Source organism: Squalius cephalus (genome assembly GCF_949319135.1).
Source record: "Squalius cephalus genome assembly, chromosome: 11".
Classification (NCBI taxonomy): Eukaryota; Metazoa; Chordata; class Actinopteri; order Cypriniformes; family Leuciscidae; genus Squalius; species Squalius cephalus.
This window is the reverse complement of record NC_137132.1, coordinates 24,311,683-24,336,099: the sequence shown is the minus strand read 5'-3', so window position 1 is coordinate 24,336,099 and position 24,417 is coordinate 24,311,683. Positions and strand designations below refer to the sequence as shown.

General features: G+C 39.3%; 1 protein-coding gene across 18 annotated transcripts in view; it reads left to right on the top strand.

Moving 5' to 3' along the window:
- Nucleotides 1–24,417, top strand: part of mecom (MDS1 and EVI1 complex locus) — a 171,821-nt gene that overhangs the window by 68,688 nt on the left and 78,716 nt on the right. The window lies entirely within an intron of this gene.

Here is a 24,417-nt window from a genome sequence, read left to right as displayed (position 1 = left end):
TTTCACATGCTTATTCGTCACAGCAAACCAGGCTTGTGTGCCATTCTGGAGTAATTTGAGAAATTGCGGCTCAGTTCCAGAAATTGGATTGAGGAAGAAAACAGAATTGCAAAAAATAAATTGAATTTGTAAAATGTTGTCATTTTTAACTTGAGTAAAGTTTTAGTCGGACAATCGTCTGAATGTATTGCTTTGGTATTGTTTAGTGCTCTGACCTCACTGATAGATTAGAGTGGTCAATGCTCCCTCGGTGATGTCATCACAGTGGGAGGAGTTAGACTGTCCAAACTCAATTAAAGCCCGAGGCTCATAAATCCTACTTTTTAGCCAGGTTAAAGACCGCCCCTCCTCGTGACTGCCCTGTCTGTCAGATATCAGTCAGTCTACTCTCCCAGTCGAAACCAGGTCACAGGACAAGGCCAGAGGTCGAGTGTGGTCTTAGTCAGGGTCATTTTAGGCTAATTTCGCCTGGCTGGAGAGGTCGCAGGAGGAGTATCAGGCTAATTGAACATTTAAATAGACTCGTCCTGCTCTGATAAAGAAACTAACCCTCATTCTTGAAGAACGACCATTCAGTATTAAAGCAGAGGTTCATGATATTGCTATTATCTGGCTGTTAACACACCTTGCAGAGTTTGTAAGCAGTAGTTTGAGCACTGCTTAAGCAGAGCTGCTTGTACACACTTTAGTGCTCTTTGAATTATATGTGTTCAGCTTTTATGATATGTTTATTTATGATTAATTCTGGTCGGATTTTGGTCCTGTTTGTATGGCGATGATTTAAACGTTAATAATCAGTTCCAGGCTGTTTTTTTAGAGGCGTTTTTGTCAGGACATGGTATTATGGTTTAAGTTTGGTTGGCATATGTAATTATGGTTAACTTTGACTAAACGCTGTTGAAAGGTTCGAATTTGTTCTTGCGACTGTTCTTGTTGGAAAACAAAAATGGTTAAACTTGCATTTTAATCTTCTGACTTTTTTCACTTTGTAAGTTGTTTTTTCCCTCCTCAGCATGGCAGAAATCTTACATGAGCAAACATTAGGTTTTAATATGATTGAAAAGGCAGCTGTCTCCCAATGGTAGATTTACAGTCTCTTGAGCAAGCACTCTCTCTCTCTCTCTCTTTCCCGCTGTCTTTCTTTCTTTCTTGTTCATTCTCTATGGAGGGAAAAAAAAGGGTTTCATGAATTTTAATCTATCTGTAATTTATTGCATGCTTGAATAATATGTATTTAAGAAACTGAGAAGCCACATAGAGAGAGAGAGAGAGAGAGAGATGGGGGACGGATGACAGCGTGGCGCGGCAGTGCTGTATCACTATGTTTAATTAGCTGGCTGACAGCGGCCCATAACTCTCTCCATTAAGTAAATAAGTTGTAAAGAATTTATGATGAAGTGGCGCATTATTCAGAGGGGATATTCAATGATGACATGGACACATTAAATATGGTAAATGGCATTAAGCGTATCTCCCTGCCTTTCCCTCTCATTCTCCTCTGCACCCCCCCTCCCTCCATCCCGCCGAGTGAGAAGCCGTCAATATGCCAATATGCAAGAGACTGTAAAAATAAAATTGATTTGGTAAATGCGAGTTAAGATAGATCTGTTTGCTTTCATCATCAGTTTTGCTGTGTGGAAGAGTGATGTCACCGGCGGGGGTACGATAAAGACCGAACCCATCTGGAGGCTTTGATGAAGTGTGTGTGTGTGTGTGTGTGTGGACGCTCAAAGCACAAGTGCTGTAATGTTTGTACACATCTGTATGAGCCTGATTGTGTGTCTTTGTCAGCCTGAAAATGTTGACAGGTGTTTGATTGTTAGTTTGTGTGGTTGTGTGAAGGTCTTTAATTCTGTGATTTTGTAATTGTGTAGAAGTGTTTGATTGTTGGTTAGTGTTAGTAGAGTTGCACGAAAAATTGGAAGGTGCAGGTGTTTATGTGATTGTGTACGTTTTACTTTTGTTTGTGCGATCAAGTGCCTTTTTTTGTGATTGTTTGCATGTATTTGTTTGCATTTGTTTGATTGTGCAGAGGTGCTTTCTGGTGTGATTGCGTGCATATGTTTGTGTGATTGTTTTGTGTCTATATGCAGCTGAAAATATGTGTGCGCATGTGAGTTTTTGTATGTAAATATGTATCTAGGACAACTTTTTATGTTTGCACAGCTGTGTGTGACATTGCGGATGATATGTGTGCATTGAAGTGATTTTTTTTTTTGTGCAAATTGTACATATGGATCGTTTGTGTAGTTAGTGTATGTGCGTGTGTTTGTATTAGAAGGTCCATAACTGACTATGAGGGAGGTTTGTCACTGAAGAGGTCAGAAGCTCTCTGAACCACCATCATAAATTCAAACCTTTACTCCTTGTGTTATGTGTGTGTGTGAGTAATGAAAGCTGTTGAGTTATGAGTTGAGATGACTTCAGTAAATAAAAAACCACCTGCCTCACAAACACACACACACACACACACACACAATGCACAAAAAGCCATTTTGCGTTGAGGTTTTGCAGCACTCTGGTTGTTTAGGACAGGTCACTGTATGTTGACCCTGCAAAGGTGTGTGTGACCTTATGTTGTGTTTGTGTGAATGAAAATAAGTGTGTGTGTGTGTGTGTGTGTGTGTGTGTGTGTGGCAGTGAGGGGGGTGTCCAGGAGCTTTTGTCCACCTTTTGAGTGCAAGGACATAGATGGAGGGGACGTAGGAGATTAGCCCCGTTTGTGTCTGTGTGTGTGTGTGTGTGTGTGTGTGCGTGTGTGTGTGTGTGTACGTGGCTGGAGATTAAGAGTGTGTGTGAATAGGGGTGAGGGATTAGGCCTCCTCAGCATGCCTGTCCCCACACTCCTCCGTCTTTTCATCCCGCTATCCTGCTCTCCAACTTCTCTCTCTTTCTGTCTGTCTCTTTTGTGCTGGAACCTTCTCTTTCTCTCTCTCTGTCCCTTCTGTCTGTCACTCTCCCGCTCCCGTCCGCTCGATCTGTCAGTCTTTCTCAGAAATATTTATCCGCTCCTTGTCTTCCCTTATTCTTCCCCTCCGATATATATTCCTCCTCTCTTTTTCAGGGCCCGAAAGGAAGTTTAATCCCTGTCTCAGGGAAACTGACCTCACACACACAAGCCATTCAGATAGACTTCTAAAACTCATCTCATGTGTTTTTATGAAGCATTATGTTTTAAAGTATTCGCTGAGAACGCGTCCACCGTTTCACCCGCTCATTCTCAGGAGGATAGAGAGAAGGTGTGAGAGAGAGAAAGAGGCTTCCTGTATTGGGACTCGACCGGCCTACAGTACACAATACTGGCACAGTTTCACTGCCACTCTATTTAAAGACAACATGAAATCAACATAGACTTTATTTACTTACTGTGCACAAAACAGAAGTACACATTAATCTAAATAATAAAAGGAAATGTTAGCTTCTGTAATCTTTCAACAAAGTGTAATCTTTTTTTCCAGGCCACGTAAATGGGGAATAGGAATAATTTATTGACACCCTGACATTCAGTCAAATCCTGATGGATAATTAAAGGTGCAGTAAGCGATTTCTGAGAAACGGGCCGAGAGCCAAAACACACTTGTAGCCAATCAGCAGTAGGGGGCGTAAACACTCATTAGGTGGGAGGTGTGTGTTGCATAGCATGTTCATGAATTTAGGGGTGGAGATATCAAGATAGGGGTGTGATCCTTTTAGGAATCCTGTTTGTTTTTGGTGATTTCAAATATTTTTCAGAAATCGCTTAAAGGGATAGTTCACCCAAAAATGAAAATTAGCCCATGATTTACTCACCCTGAAGCTATCCTAGGTGTATATGACATTCTTGTTTCAGACGAACACAATCAGAGTTATATTAAAAAAAGTCCTGGCTCTTCCAAGCTTTATAATGGCAGTGAATGGCTGTATGTCTTTGGAAGTGCATCAAAGTGCATCTATTCATTATTAAAGTGCTCCACGCATCTCCGGGGGTTAATAAAGGCCTTCTGAAGTGAAGCGATGCGTTTGTGTAAGAAGAATATCCATATTTAAAAACGTTATCGACTAAAATAACTAGCTTCCGGCAGACGGCCGTACGTATCGATTTACGGCAAAAGAGTAACTATTGAACTTGACACACAACGTAATGACGCCTCTCGTGGCTCAAACAAACAGGGCTGGGCAACCCTTTTCGTCATTACGTTGTGCGTCAAGTTCAAGGGTTACTCTTTTGGCGTAAATCGATACATACGGCCGCCAACTCCGATTGTATTCGTCTGAAAGAAGAATGTCATATAGACCTAGGATGGCTTCAGGGTGAGTAAATCATGGGCTTATATTCATTTTGGGGTGAACCATCCCTTTAAATAACACCCTTTACATTTTGGATGCTATTGTAAATGTTTTGAGTTTCATGTTGTCTTTAAGGTGTGTGTCCAAGTGTTTTTATTACTTTAAAATAATTTTTGTAAAAAGTGTACAAAATAAAACACACTGATGACTGATGTATATAAACAGATGTACTTTATATATATAAGTAATATAAAAGATGGCGACATCCATAAAACGGAACTTTTGACACAATAAGTGACCAATCGAGCCGCGAGTTCATCTGTCAAATCTTCATTAACCGACAGCAGATTTTATATCTGTGTGGAGAGAGGAGCATTTGAGTTGCATATAGATCAAAAAACTGACAGGAGCCGCTCCTGTGGAGAACAGTGCCTGGATCTAAAGCCTTCAGATGACACACAGCTCATATCTCCGTCACTGTAAGTTACCAAAACCAAGCATTAAAACCAACACCACATGGTAGACATGTGATTGTGCAGCGAAGAGCAGCTCACTCACACTGTATGATGTGACCGACAACTATTTGTCCAGTCCGGTTTCTTTCACACTGCGCAAGTTTTCCAAGAATGCGGTTGTGTGAGTCCTGAAAATGTAGAGGTGTGAGTTTGGTTCTAGAATGAGGTTTTCACTCCCGTAAATCCCTGGACTGTGTGTGAACGCAACCGTATTAAGCACTCAAATACAGAAATGACAACCGTATTCCGTAAGTGACGCGAGCGACAAAAACAATGAAAACTTTTACAGACGTTTCATGCAATTTTATCTCAGCGAAAAATTTTATCATCAGGGGAAACATTTTATCAACATCTGTTTTACTCCATAACACCATGTGGTGACACAAATGTGGAATATTTCTCATATTAACCACCAAAATGATGTAAAAAAATTTGTGATGGGTGCAGTTTCTGAGAAACTGAGATCTGCTAATATAAATCAACACAATTGGTGACTCTAATTTGTCACAAATATATTAGCTAAATATCCAAGAAACAAATATAAATCTAAATATGTCATTTTATTAATACATACTGTATGTATTATTAATGTACAAAATAAATAAATACTGTACATTTTTATTTAATTCATTATGCTATATTGTGTTATTTCATTACAGTTGATGTGTTTGTGATTAAAGAGTATGAGAAAGCAAAAAACAAAACATAAAGATTATGAAAATCAGCTGGCTTACAAGACAGCAATGTTTGCTTCTCGCTCTCTCTCTTTGAGTTTCTCAGCAGGGTGGGGAAGCCGGGGGTTAAATGCTTGTAGAGTTGGTATACAAATACTTTTATAACAAGGTTGCGTGTGTGTGTGTGTGTGTGTGTGTGTGTGTGTGTGTGTGTGTGTGTGTGTGTGTGTGTGTGTGTGTGTGTGTGTGTGTGTGCGTGTGCGTGTGTGTGTGTGTGTGTGCGTGTGCATGTGTCACAATGCCAGGTGAGGGGGGGGGGGGGTGTCTCTGAAGGTCTTGACCTCATTAGATGTGTAAGAATGGGGGTGTGTGTTTGGGTGTGGGGGGGGTGTACCTGGTGAAAAGCTCTGTGGGAAGGAGAAGGTGGGGTTTCATTAAAATGAACCCACCTCTTCCTGTCTCTCACTCACTCGCTTTACACAAAACAAGAATGGCGACCTGCTGCGGGCTCTCCAAAAGACAGTTTAATAAACTCACACACACACATAAGGAGACGCACATCTCTTCACACACTCATGAGGTTTCCATTAAAAATGTGGGAAACATGGCCAAGTGTATTTTGTTGTGGATCAATGAAACTTCACTATGCTGATATCAGCGAACTTCGCTTGAGGAAATCAAATTTAGTTGTTTTTACCCTTTGTTTAAAACCCAAGCCTTCAGCTTCGACCACAGAGTGGCTAACAACATGTTTATCCAAAATTTGTTTTGATATCATACAGTGTTTTCACTGAAACTCTGTTGTACTCAGGATTTTCTTTCCCATAATTATTTTCCCCTCATCGGGAACACCAAACCAACCGAAGCAAGCGAACGTTAAAGTGACGTTCCAGACGTTTTCATTGGAAATCTGTTTACATCACATTGTCAAGCTGTCAATCACTCCGCCTGATGTTTGCGTAAGGGTTAAACGTAAAACGTGATCGCCAGTCATTTCTGGGGTAATTTACTAATTGACAAAAAAAGTTCAAATCTGAGCAGATGTGTACCAGTGACCTGGAAGCTGTTCAGTTTTTCAACTGACGTGTTTGAGAAGTCTTGACAGCGTGTTTTGATCTGCAGGGTCGCACTGGAAAGGACTCGTGCCTCTCAACGTCATGTTCGTATATACAGTCGTGCTCAGAATTAATCATACCCTTGGTAAATATGATCAAAAATGGCTGTAAAAACTAAATCTGCATTGTTTATCCTTTTGATCTTTCATTCAAAAAATTGGCAGAAATCTAACCTTTCATTGAAGTAAAAAAATTGAAAGTGGGGCGAAATTACATTATGAAATAAATGTTTTTCTCCAAAACACGTTGGCCACAATTATTGATACCCCTAGAATTTTTTATGAATAAAATATCTCTGAAGTATATTCCCATTAATATTTACCTTTTTTAGCACACCAGGGTGACTAGGAACATGAAATTGTCCAGCTATGACTTGTTTTACAGGAGTTTAAATATGAGGAAACACAAAGGCCAAATTCCCTTAATCATCCATCACAATGAGTAAAACCAAAGAATATAGTTCTGATGCGCAGCAAAAGATTGTTGACCATCACAAAATAGAAAGTGGCTGTAAGACAATAGCTAAAGAATTGAAAATCCCCATTTTGACCATCAGGGCAATAATTAAGAAGTTCCAATCAACTAAAGATGTTACGAATCTGCCAGGAGGACGTGTGTCTATATTGCCTTAATGCACGGCGAGGATGAAAGTTTGAGTGGCCAAAGACTCTTCAAGGATCACAGATGGAGAATTGCAGAGATCAGTTGAGTCTTGGGGTCAGAAAGCCTAAAAAAAAAATCAAACAACCCCTACATCACCACATGTTGTTTGGGAGGGTTTCAAGAAAAATCCTCCTCGCTCCTCCAAAAACAAACTCCAGCATATTCAGTTGTCAGACATGACTGGAACTTCAAACGGCACAGGGTTCTGTGGTCAGATGAAACTAAAAAAAGAGCTTTTTGTCAGCAAACACGCCAGATGGGTTTGGTGCACACAAGGATAAAAAGTACCCCATGTGTACAATTTAATATACCATTGGATCTTATATGTTGTGGGCATATTTTTCTGCTGGAGGTCCTGGACTTCTTGTTCAGATACATGGCATCGTGGATTCTATCAAATATCAACAGATAAAAAATCAAAACCTGACGCCTTCTGCTAGAAATCTTATAATGGGCCGTGGTTGGATTTTCCATCAGGACAACGATCCAAAACAAACATCAAAATCAACACAAAAATGTTAGGGAGCACAAAATGAAGCTTCTGCCATGACCGTCCCAGTTCCCTGACCTGATGAGTGCAGTGAACTGAAGAGAAGAAGCACCAACATGGATCTGGGAATCTGAAGGATCTGGAGAGATCCTGTATGGAGGAATGGTCTCTGATCTCTTGTCAGGTGTTCTCCAAACTCATCAGGCATTATAGGAGGAGACTCAGAGCTGTTATCTTGGCAAAAGGAGATTGCAAAAAGTATTTAATAAAAGGGTATCAATAATTGTGGCCAACGTGTTTTGGAGAAAAACATTTATTTCATAATGTGATTTCCCTCCCACTTTAAATTCTTTTACTTCAATGAAAGGTTAGGATTTTGCCAATTTTTTTTGAATGAAAGATCAAAAGGATAAACGATGCAAATGTATTTTTTACAGCCATTTTTGATCATATTTACCAGGGGTATGATTAATTCTGAGCACGACTGTATAGCATTGCTGAAAGCTGATGGAGAAAGTGTCATTAATATGAAGAAATTAGATTTTATTTCAAACATTCTTACTTTTTGCTAGATTGTATCAGCCCACACCCTGTCTCGCTCCCTGTTCTGTCTTTCTCTCTATAGTTGTATCTCTAAATCTTTCTTTTTCTTTTTCATTTTTTTTACTATTATATATTATAAAGTAGACTCTATTGGTTATAACAAAGCTGTGAGGAATAAAAATATAGTCTAATTTAGTGTAAATCATACATAAAACCATTTTTGCATAAATTGTCATATTCAATTCAGTGAAATTTAAGAAAATTTGAATCGTGAAACTTGAGTTGGGAAAATGAACACATTAGATCATGCTGAACAGACTGTACTTGTGTGTCTTACAATATTTGTTCAATTTGTCAAATTAAATATGGTGTCTACACTGACTGACTAACTTTTTTAAGCTTCATTAGTAGTTTTGAAACTAAATTACAGGTAGACATATTTGTAACCCTATCTACTCACACAGCTGTATCTTAATGTGACCGTGATGTCATTGCATGTGTGCATGTTTTCCATAAAACCAGAACATAATCCTGGAAACTTTACAAGCTTTCTTCAGAAATATGTATGTGCTTGTTTTTATGTTATGGTGGGGACATTGACTTATGTGACTGAATTAACAGAAATGTTTTCAAGATTAATAAGAAGAAGAAATGTTCTTAAGCATCAGATCAGCATATCAGAATGATTTCTGAAGGATCATGTGACACTGAAGACTGGAGTAATGATGCTGAAAATACAGATTTACCATCACAGGAATAAATCACATTTTAAAATATATTAAAATAGAAAAAAGTTATTAAAATTGTAATGATATTTTGCAATATTACTGTTTTTACTGTATTTTAGATTAAATAAATTGAGAGCATAAGAGACTTCTTTCAAAAACATAACTTTAAATAACTAAACTTTTGAACAGTGGTATAAAGCTTATTATATTTACTGCAAGCTCTTGCCATAACCATAATCCCTAAAAGAAAACATTTAGCTTTTTTTTATTTACACATTATTATAATTACAATAACACATTTCATTCCCCAGAATGTTTTTGAGACACATTTTTATATTTTTTGTGCATAATTTGCATATAGTTCAGATCTGTAGTCCAGTCTGTTCTTTCTCTAGTTTGTCCTCTACCTGTTTAAACCAGTTCAGAAACCACACACACACGCACACACACACACACACACGCACACACACGCACACACACACACACACACGCACGCACACGCACACACACACACACACGGATCATCTTTCTTTGGCTCTGTGTGAATTTCTGGTTTAATTTGCACACTGTTGTTTTAATATTATTATGATTTAAACAGTTTTCTCGGGCCATACTGTATCTCTCTGTCTGACTTCTTAATCTGTTCCTCTCTCGTGCTCTGTTTCTCCCTCTGTTAATAAAGCACCTGAATGAGAGGAAAGTGTGTGTTTAATTGTGTGTATCAAGGCGGTTGTGTATGTTGCTAAAGAGCTGTGTGTGTGTGTGTGTGTGTGTGTGTGAGGAGAGTGTGATTGGAGTTGACACAAGCTGTATTATCATGTGTTTCACGTTAGCCCGCTCTAAACTTCTGTGTGGGGTAGACAGTTCATACATGCCACTCAACCTTAACACACACACACACACACACACACACACACACACACACACACACACACACACACACACACACACACACACACACACACACACACACACACACACACACACACACACACACACACACACACACTTACCTCCTCAACTAAGAATAGAGCTCAGCAAAACAGATAGAGTTACTCAAACCTGAGGAAGGTGGAGGAGCAGAGAGTGTTAGCCAGGACCAAAACAAGAAATTAAAGGAATCATTTCTTCATTTCACCTTCATGTTGTTGCAAAACCTTTATGACTTTCCTGAACAACAAAGAAGACATAAATAATGTACAGGTCATCCCCCCCCCCCCCCCCTCCATGCAGTTACAATGAATGTGAAGTAAAGCTTTCAAAAAGGATGCAAAATCACCATAAAAAAAAAAAATGGTCCAAATGACTCGTATGACATTATTCCATGTTTTCTTAAATCATATTTATAGCTTTGTCTGAAAACAGGCCAAAAAGTTGGTTATGTTCTGATAACTTTCTTGAGTAGTTTAGTCGGTGAGGTGAACAAATCAAAATGAACAAAGAACAAACACTTTAACAAAGATGAATTGATTCATTGAAATAATTCAGCTAAAAAGAATAATTTGTTTATGAATTGGACATTGTGTGCCAAGGAGAGAATTTCATAGAATAACAACTGATTGTATTTTTTAATAACCCCAGTCCTCATGTGTTGTAACTCTATGGAAAACAGCAAAATAAATAAATTCATTACACATTCGTAACAAGATGGGTTGCGTAAATGACCATGAGACAGATGAGGGAAACATGGAAGAGAAAGTTAGACAGACGGACAGAGAGCAAACTGGACCAAGAAAGAGAGAAAAAAGAGAGAGAGCGAGCGAGGGAGTAATCAGATTTTCCGGGTGGCAGCAGGTAGTCGGGGTAGGACTTTGTCCCTGGTCATCCTCTCGGATAACGGGTTAACGCACACACACCCTCTCCAGTCCTTTTGGTTGGCTGTGTCAGCCCTGATCCATCAGGCAGGATTTTTCCTGGTCCGTGTGTCTGTAATGTTAGGACAGAGATCTGCTCTAATTGTTGTGGCTGGTCAAGACGAGTTACCATCTCGGGCCAACCACAGGAACAGCCTCTCCATCGGTTACCCCGGCAGATTATAACCCTGACATCCTGCCATCCACAACCTTCAAAACAAACCCCCTAGAGAGACGGGGAGAAAGAAAGAGAGAGTGAGATGTTTTTGTGTGTGAGAGTGAGAGAGAGAGAGAGAGACTTCCAGGGTTTCTTCTTAAATAGAGCGAGAACACATCCATCTTCCCTCGTCTTCAGATTGTCCGGACTCTCTTTTTCTCCTCCATGGCGGCGCCCTTCTTTCCTTCTTTTACTTTTCTTTATGACAGCCATTGTAACCTCTTTAGAGCGATGGGGGGAAGCCGCGCCATTGGCCGTCGCTCCTGAGCCCGGTTTGATTGACAGCGGGAGTCCGGCCAACTGCCACCCAGGACACCCAGCCATAAATCATCAGCTATGGAGCGCGCCCACTTCCTGAAGCGCTACCGCTGCCTGCAGGGGACAAAAAGCCCTTTGTGGGGGATTTTATTTGGGGAAGAAGGTTTAGGAGGTCTTAGGACAGTTTGCCAGGGCCAACCACACTGCCTGCCTCTCTGAAAAGTTGGAGCCAAAAGTTGAGAGAGACTGTGCTCATTGGCCACTCTTTGCTCTACTGACACTAGCAGCTCTTCCAGGTGCACCACACACACACACACACACACACCCTACGTCTGCTGAGCCTCAGACCGACACACACATCAGTCATCCAATTAAAACACACAGCACAAGCTCCCAGACCCCTTTAGATCAAGAACAGAGAGAACTAAAGAACTGAAGAAAGTTCAATTGGACTGCTTTCTTTCATTTTAAAATTGGGGAAACAGGCATTTTTATCATGGAAAACAGGGTAGAATAAAAAATGTAGTACAGTATGTCAGTGTACCTTCACGACGCAAAGCTTCCTCTCCAGACCATTTGTGACCCCCTCTGCCATTTTGAGCCAGAATTGGGAACTACACTGGAATGTTGAGCCAGAACATGCCAAAAGAAAACTCTCAAAAAAAAACTTGTAATGATATAATGTTTTTTCTCCAAACTGCTAATGTCATTGAGATTTAAATACTAGGTTTCATACAGCCCTACTATTTGTTTGTTTGTTTGTTTATTTATATACAAATAAAAATAAAATTATATGATAATTAAGCTGTCAATTAAAAAATTTTTTTTATATATATATATATATATATATATATATATATGTATGTATGTATGTATGTATGTATGTATGTATATGTATATGTGTGTGTGTGTGTATGTATGTATGTATGTATATATATGTATATATGTATGTATGTATATATATATGTATGTATATGTATATATGTATGTGTGTGTGTATATATATATATATATATATATATATATATATATTTTTTTTTTTTTTTTTTTTTTTTTTTTTTTTTTTTTTTTCTGTTTTAGCCAAATTGCGATACTGAACAGGACCACATGGAGACAAAAAACCTTAAACCAACCTTATTGATCTGCCTACTGCAGTACATGGATGCATGAGGGCTTGCACTCTTAAGAAACATTGACAGAATATGACAGAGCTCGTGTCTTAAAGCTAAACAGACACTGGAATATATGATTCAATGAAAACTGAAAATATATATATATATATATCCGAGCGAAGCTCGTGTAAAGGATCGGCCGTCTTCTGAATGGAGGCGGAGAGCCGCAGCAGCTCATTTGCATTTAAAGCGACACACCAAAAACGGTCCGTTTTTGCTCACACCCAAAAAGGGGGAAATTTGACAAGCTATAATAAATGATCTGGGGGGTAGTTTGAGCTGGGGATACCATAGATTTATATTACATCTTGTGAAAAGATGTATGTGTCACAATATGTCACCTTTAAAAATTAGGTTAATACAACCTCAGATGAACAACAACACATGACATATTATGCAGTGTCATTTTTTATTTAACAAAAACTAGGCCAAAATGGAGAAGCCATGTGCGACATAGTACGTACACCATTACTGCTTCCATAGGAATTAAGAGGGTATGTAGCAATCCGGCGCTGATAATCAAATGCCTTTGATTAATTGATCATCAGCAAGTGTGATCACCTCTATAAAAGCAGACGTTTTGGCAGTTTGCTGGTCTGGAGCATTCAGGTGTGTGTTAACACAATGCCAAGGAGGAAAGACATCAGCAATGATCTTAGAGAAGCAATTATTGCTGCCATCAATCTGGGAAGGGTAATATGGCCATTTTTCAAACAATTTATCAGTCCATCATTCTACAGTGGGAAAACATTCAAGACAGTTGCCAATGTTCCCAGGACTGGACGTCCCAGTAAATTCACCCCAAGGTCAGACCGTGCAATGCTCCGAGAAACTGCAGAAAACCCAAGAACTACACCGCAGACTCTACAGGCCTCAGATAACATGTTAAATATTAAAGTTCATGACAGTACAATTAGAAAAAGACTAAACAAGTATGGCATGTTTGGAAGGGTTACCAGGAGAAAGCTTCTTCTCTATAAAAAAAAAAATGGCATGGCTTAGGTTTGCAAAGTTGCATCTGAATAAACCACAAGACTTCTGGAACAATGTCCTATGGACAGACTAGACCAAAGTGGAGATGTTTGGCCATAATGCACAGTGCCACGTTAGGTGAAAACTAAACACAGCATATCAGCACAAACCCCTCATACCAACTGTCAAGCACGGTGGTGGAGGGGTGATGATTTCTGGCTTGTTTCGCAGCCACAGGACCTGGGGCACCTTGCAGTCATTGAGTCGACTGTGAACTTTGGTCCTGGTCCGTGTGACCATGAACTCTGTATCTAAAGTATTTTAGAGTCAAATGTGAAGCCATCTGTCCAACAGCAAAAGCTTGGCTGAAATTGGCTCATGCAACAGGACAATGATCCCAAGCACACCAGCAAATCTACAACAGAATGGCTGAAAAATAAAAAAATGAAGGTGTTGCACTGGCCCAGGCAAAGTCCAGACCTCAACCTGATTGAAATTCTGTGGCGGGACCTTAAGAGAGCTGTGCTTAAAGGGATAGTTCACCCAAAAATGAAAATTCTGTCATCATTTACTCACCCTCAAGTTGTTTCAAACCTGTAAGAATTTCTTTTTTCTGCTGAACACAAAAGAAGATATTTTGAAAAATGTCTGTAACCAAACAGTTGATGGACCCCATTGACTTCCATAGTAGGAAAAAAAAATACTATGGAAGTCAATGGGGTCCATCAACTGTTTGGTTAGACATTTTTCAAAATATCTTCTTTTGTATTCAGCAGAAAAAAGAAATTCTTACAGGTTTGAAACAACTTGAGGGTGAGTAAATGATGACAGAATTTTCATTTTTGGGTGAACTATTCCTTTAAACAAATGCCCACAAACCTAAAAAAAAATGAAGCAACATTGTAAAGAAGAGCGGACCAAAACTCCTCCATAATGATGTGAGAGACTGATAAAGTCATTCAGAAAATGATTACTTCAAGTTATTGCTGCTAAAAGTGTCTCTACAAGTAATTGAATCATAAGGTGTAGGCTACTTAGTTTGTTACACATGGTTTCTCCATGTTGGCTTTATTTTTGTTAAATAAGTAATAACACGGTGTAATATTTCATGTGTTGTTGTTTTTCTGAGGTTGTATTTACCTAATTTTAAGACCTGCTAAAGACCAGGGGCCGTATCCCTAAAGAATTTTAAGGCTAAAAGTAGCTCCTAATTGGTGAATTTAGGAGCAACTCCTAAAAATAATGGGCGTGTCACTCCTAACTTTAGGACTCCTAATTTTTTTGACTAAGAGTAATTCACGAAGCATTTTAGCCCTAAAAGTAGCACCTAAGTCTGGGACAGCTTAAAAGAAGTCGAGAGGACTCCTAACTCACTAAGACCTATTCACAAACCGCTTTTTGTGGCATTTCACGTTGCGATGTTTTGAAATGCGTATGCGGCGGCTACAGGAGCTTCCAATCGCGAGGGAACAATTTTGCATCGTAGGCATAACTAGGGATGCAATAACGCCACCAACAACAACCAAAACTAGGCTACTCATTGCATGTAAACTAATGGTAACGTTTCATTGTGAATCAAATTAAAATGTTCTTCTCTTTGCAAACGTAGGCAGAGGCATATAGTGACAGATTAATTCAATAATGTTGCAAAGATATTGCATCAATCCATATGTTTCATTAGGCTACTAGGCTATTTGTTTTGCCTTACTCTTTATTCATTTAGGATATTTATTCAGTTATTCATCATCTTCCGTCCTTCGCACTACTTGTGTAGCGCACACATTCTCAGACCTGTCACCTGTCACTCATCATCGTAGGGGAGGTGTTTGGAATCATTCCCGCGTTACAATCATCAGCCAATCAAGGTGGTCACTTCAGTCAAGCTCGTGCATGAGTAATGACGTCATCCATAGCAACGAAGACTCACTCTTAAGCCCTATTCGGACGGGACTAGTTTTCCAAACGACGTTTGAGTTACAATTCTTATCAACCTACGTCTGTGATTTCATGTACGGATTCGGACGGGACTAACATCTCCGTGTTTATTACCGAGGTAGGAGTGTCTGTGTTTTACATGTGGGCATTGCAGAAGATCACGTGTTCAGAATGCGTGGATTGCGTATGAAATTTGATCAAATGTATTTTGAAATTAAGTACTTTGAAATATAAAGTAAACCGTCCAAACGTATTTAGTGTTTTGTAAACATTTTATAAAAATTGTAGTATAAAAAACTAAACATACATTTATCATCATGATTTTATAGAACTGGGTTCTTATAATAAACCCACACTGGAATAAAAAGTTTTAACTTATATAATTTACACGTTATGTAATTAAGTGCAGAAATGAAAGTAATCTTACCTGAAACTGATATTACAGTTGCCAGTCTTAACAGTTTACGTGATTTGGCTCTTCTTGTTGATTTCATTTTTTTATTTATTCGCAGTGTAACGTTACCGAACACATCTACATGTCTAACGTACATCCATTATCGGTGCGCAAAAAGCAGAAACTTGAATACCCGGCGCGATAGCGAGAGATTGTACGGTAGTTCACGGTGACCAAAAACACAAGAAAAAGCGTTTTGGAAAAAAACATTTTCGGCAATCACAGACATTCGCATTCGGACGGGATTAGATTTCTCTGAGGACCGCCGAGTTTGACGAAAAACAGTAGGTAATTTGCTCTGGAAATGCTCTGGAAGGTCGTGTGAGAAAAAGACAGACATGGCAGATTCGGACAGGATTAAAATCTCAAAGTACGTCTGTGAAACAGAAATTTCTCTAACGACCCCCTGTGAAACTAGTCCCGTCCGAATAGGGCTTTAGTTTAGGAGTTGTCATTTTTCTTTACTAAGAGTAGGTCTGAAAGGCGTTGTGAATAACTTTTAAGAGAAAACTCCTAGCTAAAATCTTTTAGTGGGATTTAGGAGTACTCCTAGTGGTAAGATAAAATGCTTTGTGAATACGGCCCCAGAAGAATTACTGTATGACCTGATACTTAAAACCATATAATTCAAAAGGGTGTCCTTTCTTTTTCACATGACTGTATAGTGTAAATGAAAAATCACAAAATTAAAATATATTTATCAAATAATTAATTTAGATTTTTATATTTTTTTCCTTAGTTGATCAGAACAAAAGTGGATGTTACTTGTTCAGATGACATTTTCCGGTGAAAATTCTTATGTTCGTCATACTTCCAAAAAGTAGAACAGCCGCACATTCTCCTCAAAACATTGGATTCATCCGCGCTGTGCCGTGCCGAGGCAAAACCCACGTAAAGTTGATAATTCTGCGAATAACTGCAATTGCAGATTTCGAACAGAGATGGCGACAAAGAGGAAAAACTACGGACTGCAGCTTTAAAAAAATGTGTCAAATAATTATACAAATTATGATATATTACTTTTTATATTTGTAAATTTTTTGACAAAATTGACCGTTTCAGATCAGACAATCTGTTGTATCAAAAATAAATGGCCAAAAATACATTTAGTTAATATTTTGTTTCTACATAAATACATTGCAACTTCTGACTACAAATTCTGAAACACGTCACATTTATGGAAACTAAGCTGCAGCGACATGGCCCGCCCTGATGAAAAACAGTGTGAACTACGCTGGTACAGAGGTGATTTACATATAGAAGTCTTAAATGTCCAGTAGCAAAAACAGCCTGTTTAAGAGGTCAGATAGAAAATGAATGATGAAGTTATGACTTTTTGGTGCAAGAATCCCTCACTTACATTGTAAGTGGACTTTAGGGATGGAAATAATCTAGAGAAGTTTAGAATACACCCTTTTAATACTTTTTCGCCCTCTCAGTGGCATACGTCTAAATGCTGTAGAAGTTTCAGGAACATTTTCCACGCAACAATTAAATCCTCCATTGAGTTGAGCCGATGCCTGACGGTCAGGTGTCGCTGGAACTGAACTGATTGTGAATTATCTGCTGTTGTGGTCAAAATCCCTGACACGAAAGTGAACCTCCCTCGACAACAGCGTCCACACCGGAGGAGATCTCCATCCCTATGTTTTCACTCATCTCTCCCTCCTTCTCGCTGTCTGTTTTTCTTTTTCCGCTACGTTGTCAGACAGAAGGAGAGACGGGCCTGTTTTCTTTTTCAATATAGATCTGAAAGAAAAGGGATACGAAAGAGGGAGAGCGAGTGAAGGAGAGAGCAAGATGTGACCCTAGAGAGGTACAGACGAGAAATCCCTGACACCTCCGTAAATCTGGACGTCCCGTGTCCACCCTCCACTGCAAGTGTGTGTATGTGTGTGTGTGCCATGAGTGTCAACCAGCCGCAAGAGGAAAACATTCCTGTGTGGTTCTCACACAAATTCAGGAGGTTTGCTCTGAAAACAAGGCCTTTCCTCACTGCTTTCAGCCTTTCTCTCTCTCTCTCTCTCTCTCTCTCTCTCTCTCTCTCTCTCTCTCTCTCTCTCTCTCTCTCTCTCTCTCTCTCTCTGGCTTCAACTGTCCTCCACTAGCCTGGTAGAGGTGAGGATGAAGGTTTTCATTGTGCTGCTGTTGATTCTGCATTAGGCTCGGTGTTTAGCTTTTATGATGAATATGTGCTTGAGTCTGTGCTGTTATTTTGCAGTCTCTCTGGCTCTGGCTTTGGCTCACCCTCGCTCATCTCTCTCTCTCTCTCTCTCTCTCTCTCTCTCTCTCTCTCTCTCTCTCTCTCTCTCTCTCTCTCTCTCTCTCACATACACACACGCACAAACACCTAGTGTTAGCCACATTAGCCTGATTTTTCACCCAAATGGAAATGTGTGCTGTCACATGGCCATCGCCCCTGACGATCTGCTGTCCAATCACTCACAAGCAGCCCGCCGGCCCCGCAAATAGGCCTGTCACTCTCCCCGTCGGCACAGTAACGTATGGTCCATCATTAAAATGGGGGGGGGGGAGGTCCAGCGGGTGATGAGCCCTCTGCCCCATCAGGTGTGTGGACACACACACACATACACACACACACACACACACACACACACACACACACATAAACACTAGTGTGTGTTCATGTTTGTGTGATGTCCACTTGTGCCATGGTAATATTTTCGACATTTACCATGGTATTACCATGTTTTGTGGACATGCACTTTAATAATACCATGTTTATTTGGACACTTTTACCATAGTGGTATCATGTTTTTGTGCATGTACTACTGTAATGCCATGTTTTTTTCCAAATATACCATGATAGTACCATGCTTTTTTGACATGCACCATGGTAACATGTTTTTTGGCATGTACCAGTTTTTTTTTGTTTTTTTTTACGTTTACCCTGGTAACAACAGTTTTTTGGGCGTGCCATGCAATTATAATTTTTTTTTTTTGCATATTTGTAATACCATTGTAATACCATGGTTTTTGAGCACGTACCATGGTATTATTTCTTTTACATTTACTGTGGAAGCAGCATGGTTTTCGGACACATTGTTTTTCTGCACATTTGCTATGGTAATAACATGTTTTTGAAATGTGGTAATAACATGGTGGTATAAGTTGGGATACCATGTAAAAAACATGTTACAATAATGTAGTAATTCTGTACTGTGGTATATACCAAAGTACCATAGTTTTACAATCTAGTACCATCTATGCACCATAGTACCGTCACAGTACTTTTGTAAGGGAAGTTTGTGTGTGTGTGTGTGTGTGTGTGTGTGTGTGTGTGTGTGTGTGTGTGTGTGTGTGTGTGTGTGTGTGTGTGTGAATGGTGGCCTTTGGTGATCGTAAATAAAAGAGCTGTAGTTGAGGAGGAGATAAGGCATTATGGCTATTTACACTGAATCACACTCACTATCCATCAACACACACACGCACAGATACGGGTCCGATCCAGCCGTGTCACTCTTATTTATGTGTGGAGCTCTCAGTAAGGCTACACTGGGGTGTTATACTCAATGGGGCTATCCGTTTCTCACTGTGTGTGTGGATGAGATGATGATGATGCATTCTGTTGTCAGGGAAACAATCAGCAAGGCCGGTCGTTACGGTAACGGGATCACCATGGATGCCTGCTCGGTAAATAACACCTCCATCGGCCCGCCGGTCGTCACAGAGACAAATGCCGGGCTTTTAATTAGGCTAATAAAATAGGAAGAAAGGGCTGACGGCTCGGAGTGGCTGTCAGTTACTGAAGATACATCACAACACACACACACTCGAGCATCCGAGTTACTGAAACCTCAGTGTGTTGCGCAATGATACACACACTTGGTGCTTATTGAAAACGCACATTATATGTTAGATGTTACTAGGGTTTTTTTTAGACTCTCTTGACGGAAACGAAGTTCCTCCATTCTTTTTCGTCTGTACTTTTACTTTGGCTCCATCCCAATTTGCATACTATTATTTACAATTTAAAGCTTTCAAATCATAGAATGTTGAAAATAGTAGTTATACAATGCAATAGGTGCATGGTTGGCATATTATTTGCATTGCATTTTTGAAGCGTGAATGCTTTTTAGGCTGATATTTCCCACAATCCTTTGCTTTTGTGACAGGTCTCTGTCGACAGTTTAAGTTGAAGAAAAATGGCAAGGAGAGTGAGGCCAACGCTGCCACAGCAGTTTTTAAATGCATGAACCTGAAAGTTAAGTATTAATGAATTTAAATGTAATGAATTTGGCGAATGCTCACATGCAAACGCAAACAGTTTGTGACAAAGGCACTTAAGATCAAATTTTTGGACATAGCGTGTCCCAATACTAGCATGGTGTTGCATACTTCATACTCAAAAGTAGGTATTTCCCATAACCAATGAAGTACATAGAGTAAGTGAAGTGTGTAGTGTTGGTCTTTTCAAACTTTTAACCCTAGGTAAACAACCCTGGGCTGTGTTTTTCATGTTTCATACTATTCATACATCTTGTGTCAATAATGAATCTTAGTGTAGTCAAATTTTGGGATTTCACATTGTAGATTTGTAAACTCACATATTTATTAGCTTAATAACATTAATTTGGACCAGTTCAGCGCATAGTTTTAAGTTTCTACCACTGTACAAAGCTCATGAATATTTAATGAAGTAGACACTGTGGCAGTTAGTGATTGGTTTGCTTAACAGCTCACTGCAACATTCCAGCACATTATCATTTCAGACGGCATTCTATTCATTCTATACATAATTCTATTCTGGAGCAGCGCTTCCTACAGCCATAATCTTGTCTGAAACTGGCTTTAGGCTTTAAAAAGACGTTAATGTGAGACAGGATTCAACCTTTCTCTTGCTCTCAGTTTTTCTCTCTCACACACAGACGTCTTGTAGAATTTCCAGACCCAGGTTTTTTCAGCTGCTTCACTCTAGACCTTCATTTACCAAAACTAATTGAAATAAAACTCTTTCCTCCTCCTGCTTATGTTCACAACACTTCACTTGTCACTATGAATGACCCAGTGTCTTTCTGCTGTGTTCGTCAAAAGCTGCCCGGCAAAGTTATACCGTATGTCATCGGCTCGGGATATTTTTCGAGGACTAGAATATTTTAAAGGTGATAAAATAACAGTTACAGGTAATAATAGAGCCAGACGGGCTCCAGATGCCGCGGTGAGAGAAGCCACTTGGGCGGATTTCTCCAACGTCTTCCCTCAATGTTCTGCTTCATTTCCGCAGAGTCAACTAAGGTGATGAATTCAACTCGAGAGGTAAAAAATGATGTAGTATGGAACAAGGAATTGAGTTTTAAAGGGCAGAAACTAAGATGACTGCATTTAAATGCATCTGACCTCAACATCTTGCATAGCCAACAATGACATTGTGGCTCATGCAGATCTTGTTCCATAAAACAACTTTAATGCTCTTAAACCACGAAAGCAGCATCAGAAATACAGGCCTTATTGCAGACAGCTAGAATAGGAACGTCTGTCATTTGCAAAGTTATACTCCCCACTCCTAACCACTCGAGTGTTTGTTTAATACTTTGGTTCAAATGGAATTTGTTTCAGCTACCAACAAGAGTAGTATTGATTTTATCATTTTTAAACCCTTTTTTTTTTTATTCTACAGTCATAACTTTGTTTTTCACCTCAAGGGCTAGTGATAGGATGATACATAAACCAGAACAATAATTCATCATTTTTAGATTATAGTCATCAGCTGGTAACAATGTTCATTTGAACCAATTTACACTGTTCATGTCAGCTCCAAATTTTGTGACAATTTTGTCAAATATGTAGATAATGACAGCAGAATGGACATATGTAGAGTTACTGTGGATGTGTTGGCAGGATAATAGGGAAGTGTTGTGAAAAGTCAACAGTAGAAGCCGGTTGGCGTTTTGCCACTCGAGAGTTTCTTCTAAAAGTTCTGATGTTGTGCTGAATATTAGTGCAGGAATGGCTGAGGTCCAAATCTCTTTCTTTCTCAGTCCTGCTGTACTAAGTCCCCCTCAGCACACCCCAGATGCCGGAAAAGAAGGAGCGAGGGAACGTAAGAACGGAGGAGTGTGAATAGAGGAGTGGAGCTGCCTGGTCCTGATAACAGCATCAGGCTTTAGGGCCGTAAACACATGGGCTGTTTGATGTGCTCTTATCGAGAAAACTTTAAACACTGAACCAGCCACATCAAATTCAGCCATTAATCTACACTTTTATTAAATTATAAGTTGAGGCGAAAACATGGGGGAGAGGTGGCGTGCACATATTCAGACACTAATCGAACCCCCTAATGGCTGTTAAGCATTAAATGGTTGTTTTTCTATTTTCATTTGATGATTGTTTTTCCTCTCTACACACGCATTAAAGCAATCACACACGCTTGGGACAAGCATATACTCTCTCCAGTGATTGTTGATTGAATTTTAAGAGCTCTGTACTGGGGTATTAAAGCAGGACCAGATAGTGTGTGTTTGCAAGCTCAAAGTCTAATCATAAAGTGATCAGAAACTGGATAAAGACATCATAAAGCAGAGGTTTTTTTTAATTAGCCTTTATTTACTTGTACTTTGAGGTCCTTTAATGCGGTTTTTGTGTGTGTACTGTAATGTAAACCTAAGGAGATCAGGTGAAGATTTTATTGTTTTATTTATTTAGGATTTTTCTCCATATAGTGGACTTCAACGGTTATCAATGGTTTGAAGGTCCAAATTGCAGTTTCAAAGGGCTCAAAAATAAAAGGTAAAACACCGATGTCTGACGTTTTTGAAGTTGGAGGAGAAAGTGAGATGGTGCCTACGTCAGGTAACGTAATGCGTGAAGTCGTGGACGTGCAAGACGAGCATTTGTGGTTAAAAACTATATAAATGTTTATTTTTTTAAGAAAATGACAGATCGTTTGGCTAGATAAGACCCTTATTCCTCGGCTGGGATCGTGTCGAGCCCTTTAAAGCTGCATTGAAACTGCAATTTGGACCTTCAACCCATTGATAACCGTTGAAGTCCACTATATGGAGAAAAATCCTGGAATGTTTTCCTCAGAAACCTTCATTTCTTTTCGACTGAAGAAAGAAAGACATGAATATCTTGGATGACGTGGAGGTGAGTAAATTATCAGGACATTTTAATTCTGAAGTGAATTAATCCTTTAAGGTCGTTTTTCAGTTTTCTGTAAACTGTTCCTTTAATGAAAGAGAGAGAGAGAGAGGAGAGTTCTTTTACATTCTCGCAATAAAAAAAGGTTCATATGGGGTCATGTGAGGGTCATGAACTCGTGGTGGCACTGTTTGAACTCGCCTCCACAAAACGTGTGTAGAATTCCTAAATGATGTTACATTATTAATCATAATATGAATTTTGTCACTAAAATTTTACTTTGATTATACTAACAACAGAATTATCACATTGTAATAATCTCACACGTCACATCTTGGTAAATCTGAAGAATATTTTTGTTAGACGTTATTGTAGTGTGAATAGGGATGCTCTGTATGTCCGTATTATTTCACTGTCTGTTTAACAGCGCTTCTTTAGCATCTCTTTGACCTTCGACCTTTAACCCCACCAAAACGGGCTGCACAGTCTGAACCCGCTGTCATGACGACAGACCAGGGTCACGACTGGGTCGCCGTGGCCAGCGTACAGTAGCAGGGAACGTCTCTCCTTGACAAACTCGCACATAAACACGCTCTTTACACCGCAGTAATGATGATTCCCCATTATTTCGTCTGCTCTCATAAATAATCAAAGCATCCAAAGAACCCCTCGTCCCCCCCCCCGTTCCTCTTCTCTTGTCTCTTGTTCCGTCTCTTTTGTTAGTGAGGTGCGAGAGATAAATCAGATGGTGTTAAAGAGCGCATGAGGAGAGAGATTTAGTGCTGGAGACATTCCCGCTCCTCGCGCGCAGCAGAGGGAGTTCATTAAAGTCTCCGCATGGAGATGGGCTTAATGCTGGATTTACCACTGACAGGTCAATACATCCACACACACACCCATTATCTCTGAAGAGGCCGCGCTGAAGAAGCGATTGTGCGGATGGTGAGAAAGAGGACATGAATGCGATATGATGCACCTGTTATGTTTGAATGTAAGACAGAGAGAACTTGGTGTGTAAAGAGCTTTTGAAATGTCTCAGTATAGGACTTTGTGATTTCAGAAAGCCAGTGTAGTGGCGTGGTGTCAGAGGATGACTTCATTGGGATATGATGGGGTCAGTGTCCTGTTTTAAATGCACTTTTAAGTGTTTTCAGTATGTGCGAGTGCATTTCTAATCTTTTGGGAAACGGGTTAATAGAGAGATTAATTAAGGTCTATTATTGATTTCATTTCATTAAATTAAAATAACTATTATTAGGGCAGAGAAGGAAGTGTTTAAAAGCACAATATAAATAAAACATTATATATTAATGTTACATTATATTACATTTTATTATATTTTATATTATATCATTTTTTATCATAGTAAGAGTGAGAGATTTGCATTAAATTATGTTATTTATGATAATTAAATTATGATAATTATGTTAATATTTATACTTAGTTGTAAACTGTATGGAT